Below are 8,455 nucleotides of genomic sequence, written 5' to 3' on the forward strand. Positions count from 1 at the left end.
GAAGAGCGGGGGCAAAGTGTATATATAATATAAAGGGTCCAAAATTACAAAGAAAAAAAAAATAAAACAATTTGGTCTAATTGATGAGTTGGAAATTAATCTTCCTATTTCTTAATATTGTATTGTTTAAATGATCATTAATTCCGACAAAAAAAATATTTACTTTTAAGGTTAATCTTACATACAACGAGATGTCTTTGTCACGGCTTACATATAAACCTTTTTTTTATTCATGTTTCTTCGTTACATTAGAAGTTTTGGATCATATTTTCATGGTTATAATTGTTGGATTGAAATTACGAGCACGTGGTAAACAAAGTTAGGGGCCCGAATGTCAGGGACAGCAAATTGAGGGGCCAATATACAAATATAAAAAATAAAACTTGAGAAGATGGAAAATACAAAAGCGATGTGCGTCTGGTCAATCGGAAACTGATGTGGATGGGAAGCTGACGTGGCGTCCAGTTGTCTTTTCTGCTTCTAGAAGCCCTTGCTCGGCTCGGCTTCCCGCTTCGTTTGGTATAACTTAGTGAGAATTTTGTATACTGATATTTATATTTATATACATTATCATACTAATATCTATATTTTTGAAGTTCCGTTTACTAATATCTAAGATTACTTAATATTAACATTGTAAAATATAAAATTTCATCACCATAGCAATACAAATATCCAGTATAACAATGACAATATGGTTCGTTTACTGAATTCAATCGATTTTTGGTTCTATATTTTTTATTGAACTTTATTAAAAATGGAAGTTATATCCACTCATAATTAGATATATTCTATTTTATTAATTAAAAATTGGATGTGGGGTGTGTGTATATAATATATATATTATTTACTATATTAGGAAATTCAATTTGTTTTGTTTTTTGCAAATTTCAAAAGAAAAACACGTTAAATGCACTGAATGTCACGCCAAATAAAAGAGTGTCAAATATGAAATTTGTAAGCCGACTAAAATGCGGCTGGTGAGGGGACTCAAAAGTTAAAAGACACCAATGCCCTTTGGTATGCCCAATAATTACTAAAAAGCCACAAAGGTCCTCCCCATTGCTTCCAGAAGACAAGTCCCTTTCGTGCTCTGAAAAGACTTGCAAAGAGAAAAAAAATAAATATATATATATAAATGCAAATAATTTATATGAAATAGCATTAAACTTCTAGTGATGGAGGATTTAAGTTTTAAAAACATGGTTTTAACATTCTTAGATTTGGATTACTTACAAATTTTTCGGGAAAACTGATTTGACCCGTTTTGTAGATCGTCAAGTTTGACTATGTATTTTTTTTATATATAATTTGGTACACGGTGTCATGCATAAATTAGGGTTTGTGGTTTTTATTAGAAATTATTATATAATTAAAGATAAAAGATTAACGCCAACAAATAACGAAACTAAAAAAAAAAACTTCTAGAAGACGATGAGGCTGAGAATTCACAAATAAAGAGACTAACGTCTGTCCCCTGGTAAAAGAAACGGGTGGGCCGCCCTCTCTTATGATCCACGGCTTCTAGAAACACTTTTTTTTTTTGGTCTATTTTCCTCATATTTTCAAATCTACATAATTATATAATTGTCCTATAAATATAGGACAGAAAAAAAATTATAATACAAAATAATTTTACATAAAAATGTTGTCGGTTCCACCGATGAAATGGGTATAAAACATCTATCTTTTTCAATTTCGAATTTTAAATTTAGGAAAATATATATTCTAATTAAATGGTTGATCCCGAAATTAGTGTGAAAATATTTAGTTACCCGAAAACAAAAACTATAATCAAAAGTGGTGTCTGTTTTTTAATCAATTGCATTTGCACCGATTCTCTCTCCCTTATTTCTTTTCAAATAATGTAACCGAAAAAAATCATATTTTATTACTTAGGGCTTGTGGCTGTGACCAAAAGCTACATGTTGAATATCCCAAGGTGCTATTTTTTTCAATACCATTTTTAAATAATAAAATATAACCATAATAACCCATTTTCTATTAATTGGTGCATGATTTGACAAACCCATTTCTTATATTCATATTAGTAAAAAATATCTAAAATTTTTTAAAGTTATAATTTGGTGTAATATTAATCCATGAAGCTATAGGTGTCTCTATTTATTCTCGAACTTTTATTTTTTAATATAGTAATTTCTAAATTTGTTTAACAGTTCTATAACCATCCATACCATTAATTGATCAAAACAAAGTTTATGAATTACTGTATTATAAAATACATGTTCGGAAATAAATAGACACACCTACAAATTCAAAAATTAATGTTACACCAAATTATACGTTCAAGAATTTTCAGATATTTTTTCCTTCGTATTATCATCCTTTTTCATCAAAATAGCTTATGGAATAGATTTCATCAAAAAATAAAAACAATGGTTATTCACGAATTCATAGATTTTTCTTATAACTTGAAAAAATTCATCACACTTTCGATCTAACTACATAAAACCGAGAAGTGCGAACGAATATAAAACAAACAAAGGAGCGTCTTCATGCATCAAGAGCTTGGTAAGCTGAAACAAACAAATGCGAGTAGATTAAAATCCACTCAGAATCACACAAAAAAAAAAATCAATAACCGGTCGAAATTGGAATACGGTTTAAGAAACGCTTACATCCGCATTGGTAGCCAGGATCGAAAGGCTTGCCGCAATAGGAAAGAAGACGGGTAAACATGGACATATCCAAAACGCCCTCGATTTCCTTGGTGACAGCAGCGCACGTGCATTTATTCGGCACGAGTGCGACGACCTCGCAGCAAAGGGGGGAGGGAGGGAAGACGGGCTGCACTTGGCGGCGGATGCCTCGATGCAATCGTCCACTTCCCCAATTGTTGTAGATTCCCTCCCGATACAGACCTCCACCCCACCAACATTGATATCACTATCAAACTAATCGCTTCCTTTGCCATTTTGTTTTGATTTTCTCTCCCTCCCCTGTGTGTGTTTGTATATACATATTTTAGCTCTGGCCCTAATAGAAAATGCAACGGTTTTAGAAAGATATATATATATATATTCAAGTAGTCAATAAATCTACCATTAGTAAATTTGAATACCAACAAATATAAGGATTGAAATCCACGAGATTCGAATTAATTGGGAAAACAATTTTAATTGGGATACGGCAGAATCCGAATGTTTTCTTTTTGGGAAAAAATACCTGAAAATTCATGAACATAGTTTGGTGTAATATTAATTTATAAACTTGTAGATGCGTCTATTTATTCCCGAACTTACATTTTTGAACATATTAATTTCTACACTTTTTTAACAGTTCCATAATCGTCCATATCACTAATTGACCAAAACAAAGTTTAGGAATTATTGTGTTAAAAAGTGTAAGTTCATGAATTATTGTGTTAAAAAATATAAGTTCGAGATTAAACAAGTTCATAAATTAATATTACACCAAATTATAAGTTCAAAATTTTTTAGATATTTTTTCTCTTTTTTTTTCCGTTCATCAAATGACCCAATATTTCTTGGCCTACATAAAATTGAATATTCGTTACTAGAAAATTTCAGGGTTTACAAAGAGATTATTATTTTTGTCAGCGTAGTTTATTAAATAAACTATTTGAATTCGATATAAAACTAAATGCCTATAATTACTTTAAAACAAAAAAAAACGAAATCTAAATTAAACCGAATCAAATAAAATATTAAAAATATTATTAAAATCATTAAATTTCCTTGAAAAAAGGAATATTTTATCAATAAAAATTAAACCTGAATCGAACGAATTGAAATAGAATCCGATTGAATCGAATTTGATATAAAAGTATATGGTTATAATTTTTAAAATCGAAATAATCGAACTGAAATATAACAGCCTCGAAACACAAATAAATCACCCCTACGTTTTATTGCTTCGCACACCTGCTGACGTGGAAATAATGAACGGAAAGACCCATTTCAGCTCATATAATTGGACTAAATTGAAGCACGCACCATAGGCCCATTTGAGCTTGATTAAGCTTACACCATGAGACATATAAGCCCACTTAAACTACATATAATGCCCCGTGAAAACCACCAAAATTGATAAATATCTCCTTTGAGGAAATTATATCTTATCTGAAATGAAAAACTCTAGTTGGGTTAAAAGGTTTGTAAGGGTAGAAGCGTAATTGTAAAGGGCATGTTGTTATTTTTCCGTTAAAACACCTGTATTGGACTCAACATGAGTCTCACACACTATTTACCGTCATTCCTTTTTCATTCTGGGTTTTGGGTGAGAACTTTTCTCGGAAAAATCTATACTTATTCCTCGATCATTTCTAATGAATTGCCAAGTCACTTGACCGAGATATAGGATCGATTTGTGATCCGAACTCGTAGAGGGGTCATGCGAACATGTTAAAGAAAAAACACAATAATTTTTATCTAATTATTGCAGAAACAATATACACAAATCGTAAATTATAATTTTGATCAATGGATATTAACAATAAATAATTATGTATAAATAAATGTATGTTAATCTTTTTAGTATATTTTCACTCATTTGTATTTTATCAATTTAAAAAAAAATTGTAAATTTTGACTTCAAACTCATATTTATTGTTTAAAATGTTTATAATAATAATCTATTCATCAAAATTCATCATAATTTATGATTTTCTACATATGTATATTATTGATGCGTAGAAAACTAAAATATAAATTGACTAAACTACATTTATTTCAATAATTAAGATCAATAAATTTTTATTAAAAAGGAAAAAGGTTATATTAAAAAAAGACAAAAAAATATAGTTTTTTTATAGAAAGGTCATCCGAACATGTAAAAGAAAAACATAACGATTTTTGTCTTATTATTACACAAAAAATGTACAAAAATCGTAAATTATAATTTTAATCAATGGACGATCAATATAGATATATTCTAGACAATAAATAATTATATATAAATAAATGTATGTTAATCTCTTTAGTATATTTCTACTCATTTGTATCTTATAAATTATAATTATAAAAGTTTGCAAATTTCGACTTCAATTTCATATTTATTGTTTAAAATATTTGTATTCATAATCTATCGATCAAAATTCGTCATAATTTACGATTTTTCATATATGCATATTATTGATGCGTATATATGTATATATATGCATATGTATTATTGAATATATATGAATATGTAGAATTTGAGGGTTTTAAACATATTCTTCTCTAAGAAAATTAGACAGCTTATCGGGAATTACGTATCCAAGAAAACCGGGTTATTCATGCATGTATTCCGACACGTAGGATTTACGTAGCTCTGGGAACTACATATAGGCTAATGATACTTGAAATGATTTGTTTACAAATGGGAATAAAGGGTTTGTAGAATTTGAGGGTTTTAAACATATTCTTCTCTAAGAAAATTAGACAGCTTATCGGGAATTACGTATCCAAAGAAACCGGGTTATTCATGCATGTATTCCGACACGTAGGATTTACGTAGCTCTGGGAACTACATATAGGGATACTTGAAATGATTTGTTTACAAATGAGAATAAAGAGTTTGTAGAATTTGAGGGTTTTAAACATCTTCTTCTCTAAGAAAATTAGACAGTTTATCGGGAATTACGTATCCAAAGAAGCCGAGTTATTCATGCATGTATTCCGACACGTAGGATTTACGTAGCTAGTTTCATCTTATTACCTTCTCATCTTACAGTTGCTCTTGTCCGCCGTCGGTTCAACTCCTCCGGAGGAACCCTTCACGTGTGTCTCCGCCAACACCAACTGCACGGTTACGAACGCGTACGGCACGTTCCCCGACCGATCCGTGTGTCGAGCCGCCAAGGTGGTGTATCCGACAAACGAGGTTGAGCTAGTAACGGCCGTAGCCGAAGCTACAAGAATCCGTCAGAAGATGCGTGTTGTCACACGCTTCGGACACAGCATCCCGAAGCTGGCGTGCACCGACGGGGAAGACGGCCTCCTCATAAGCACCAAGTTCCTGAACCGTACAGTGAGTGTGGACCCAAACGCCTTGACAATGACGGCGGAGAGCGGTCTTTCTCTGCGACAGTTCATACGGGACGCTGCCGCGGTGGGAATGGCATTACCATGCGGCCCGTACTGGTGGGGGTCGACGGTCGGCGGTCTGTTAGCAACCGGGTCCCACGGAAGCACGTTGCGAGTGAATGGCAGTGGGATCCACGATTACGTGACCGAGATTCGGCTGATTAGCCCTGGCACGGTTGGTGAAGGGTTCGTAAAGGTTAGGGTTCTTAATTATGAGAACTACTATCCTCCGATGGACTTTAACGCTGTCATGGTTTCGCTCGGTGTTCTTGGTGTCATCTCTCAGGTTATTAATTTCTCTTTTGGTTCCTTGCATTATTTTTAATTTCAAAGTAATATGCATTGATCATTAACATGCCTTATAATATTGTGTATATTTTTATTTTCGTTATATAAGTTACATTTAAATTGGTTGAGAATTTCGCCGCCACGTAGACAATATGTGAAGTCATTAGAAGAAGAATATAGATATATTCTAGACAATAAATAATTATATATAAATAAATGTATGTTAATCTCTTTAGTATATTTCTACTCATTTGTATCTTATAAATTATAATTATAAAAGTTTGCAAATTTCGACTTCAATTTCATATTTATTGTTTAAAATATTTGTATTCATAATCTATCGATCAAAATTCGTCATAATTTACGATTTTTCATATATGCATATTATTTTTTATTTATTTTTTATTTATTTTCTGACGTGGCGATGACATGGCGTGATGATTAGGAGAGAAGTTGAGAATTTCACCGCCACGTAGGATTTCCGTTTGTCTACGTGGCGGTTATTTGACGGTAGGTATTTTTTGGCCAATAATTTAAAAGTATAGGATTTATTTGGAGAAAAACCAATTGTACAGGTATTATTCAGTAATTAAAAAAGTACGGATATTAAATTGAAAGCAGAGAAAAATACATGTATTTTACGGTGATTCTCCCTATAAAAAATAATATTGTGCATCGCGCGGGTATTTAATAAATGATAAAGATAGCATTTTTTGTAAAAAAAATAATAACTCCCTCATCTAATGGGCTGACATTCATTCGGCCCATATAATCTTGGGTTTTAGATTGAACCGGATATCCTCCAAATGGACCGTTTTAAATAGAAAAACATACGATTACAATAAATATATACTATAAATTGGGATATTATATGTTATAAGGCGAGATAATAATTTATTTATCCCCAGCACGTTGTAACATATCATGTTTAGGGTGGGCCCACCTATCATTTTATTGCGCAGCTTCCACTCACGATTCAATTATTAGATTAAAACCATAAGACCATGGAGATTATTTAAATTTTTATTTCCTGCCGGATGCAATCTGATTTGGAACATTGGTGAATTCCAATCCTCATTTCGTGCAAATAAAGGCACCAATCCTTTTGATAATGTGAAATTCAAATTCCTTATTTCCGGAAAAAAATTTTAAAAAAAAGAAAACAGATAAATATAAAATCCAATTCCGGATTCCATTAGGAAGTTATTGCAAAATTCAACTGTATTATTAATGTAGCAAATTCCATTTTGGTACGTACATACATAGTCTTCCTTCTCACGAACAAGTGGAGTTGAAAGGTTCTTTGATTTGACTTCGACCTTACGGACTCGAAGAAGCAAAGTACCTAACGAAGATTTAAAAAAAAAAAAACAAGTAATTTTCCGTTTTCGTGTGTGTTATCGCGGTTCATTACATGTCTCACATTTCAATTAAGTTAAATAAATATAATTTTTTTTAATTAAAAAATAAGTTATACAACATTTCCAGGTTTCAACTTTCAACTAACAATCTAATCTCTAATTTATTCTACGATGGCTTGTGCAGATCCTTAGTTTGGTTACCCCTATCGATGATGATTATATAATTATAATGTAGAATCTTGAAATAAATAATAACTAAAAAAATCTATTCTAAAGTCTCAACTTTTCATATGGCTTTCCAAAATCAGATTAAACGTTACAGATTCAGAAGATTATACATATATTATAAATGTTTTTGTCCATACATTATAAACTTTATTTTAAGTATCTGTAGTTAATCAGTTCGTATGCACCTTTAATTAATTAAGTATGTAATTAATATTTACGTTTTGGACACAGAGGAGGCAAATCTCTGGCAGATTTTAAAGGGTTCAAGGCAGCAGTTTACAGTCTCCCTGTTTTCTACGCTCGAAAAATAAGAAGAAGAAAAAAGAAAAAGAAAAGGAATCGTGTCTTCTTCAACTGATGAAAATTTTCCACCCAGAACGAAACTTCCTCGCGCTCGGCTTAGATTCTGAGATCTCGGGATTTTTATTACACCCAGACCCAGATCAGAAGTCTCGTGTCTGAACGCTATTATTTCCGTTGAAATACCAAGCGGGCCCTTCAAGACTCGGCTTCTCCTTCTTGACACAGATC

The sequence above is a fragment of the Tarenaya hassleriana genome, unplaced genomic scaffold, assembly GCF_000463585.1.
Source record: "Tarenaya hassleriana unplaced genomic scaffold, ASM46358v1 Cleome18, whole genome shotgun sequence".
Lineage (NCBI taxonomy): Eukaryota > Viridiplantae > Streptophyta > Magnoliopsida > Brassicales > Cleomaceae > Tarenaya > Tarenaya hassleriana.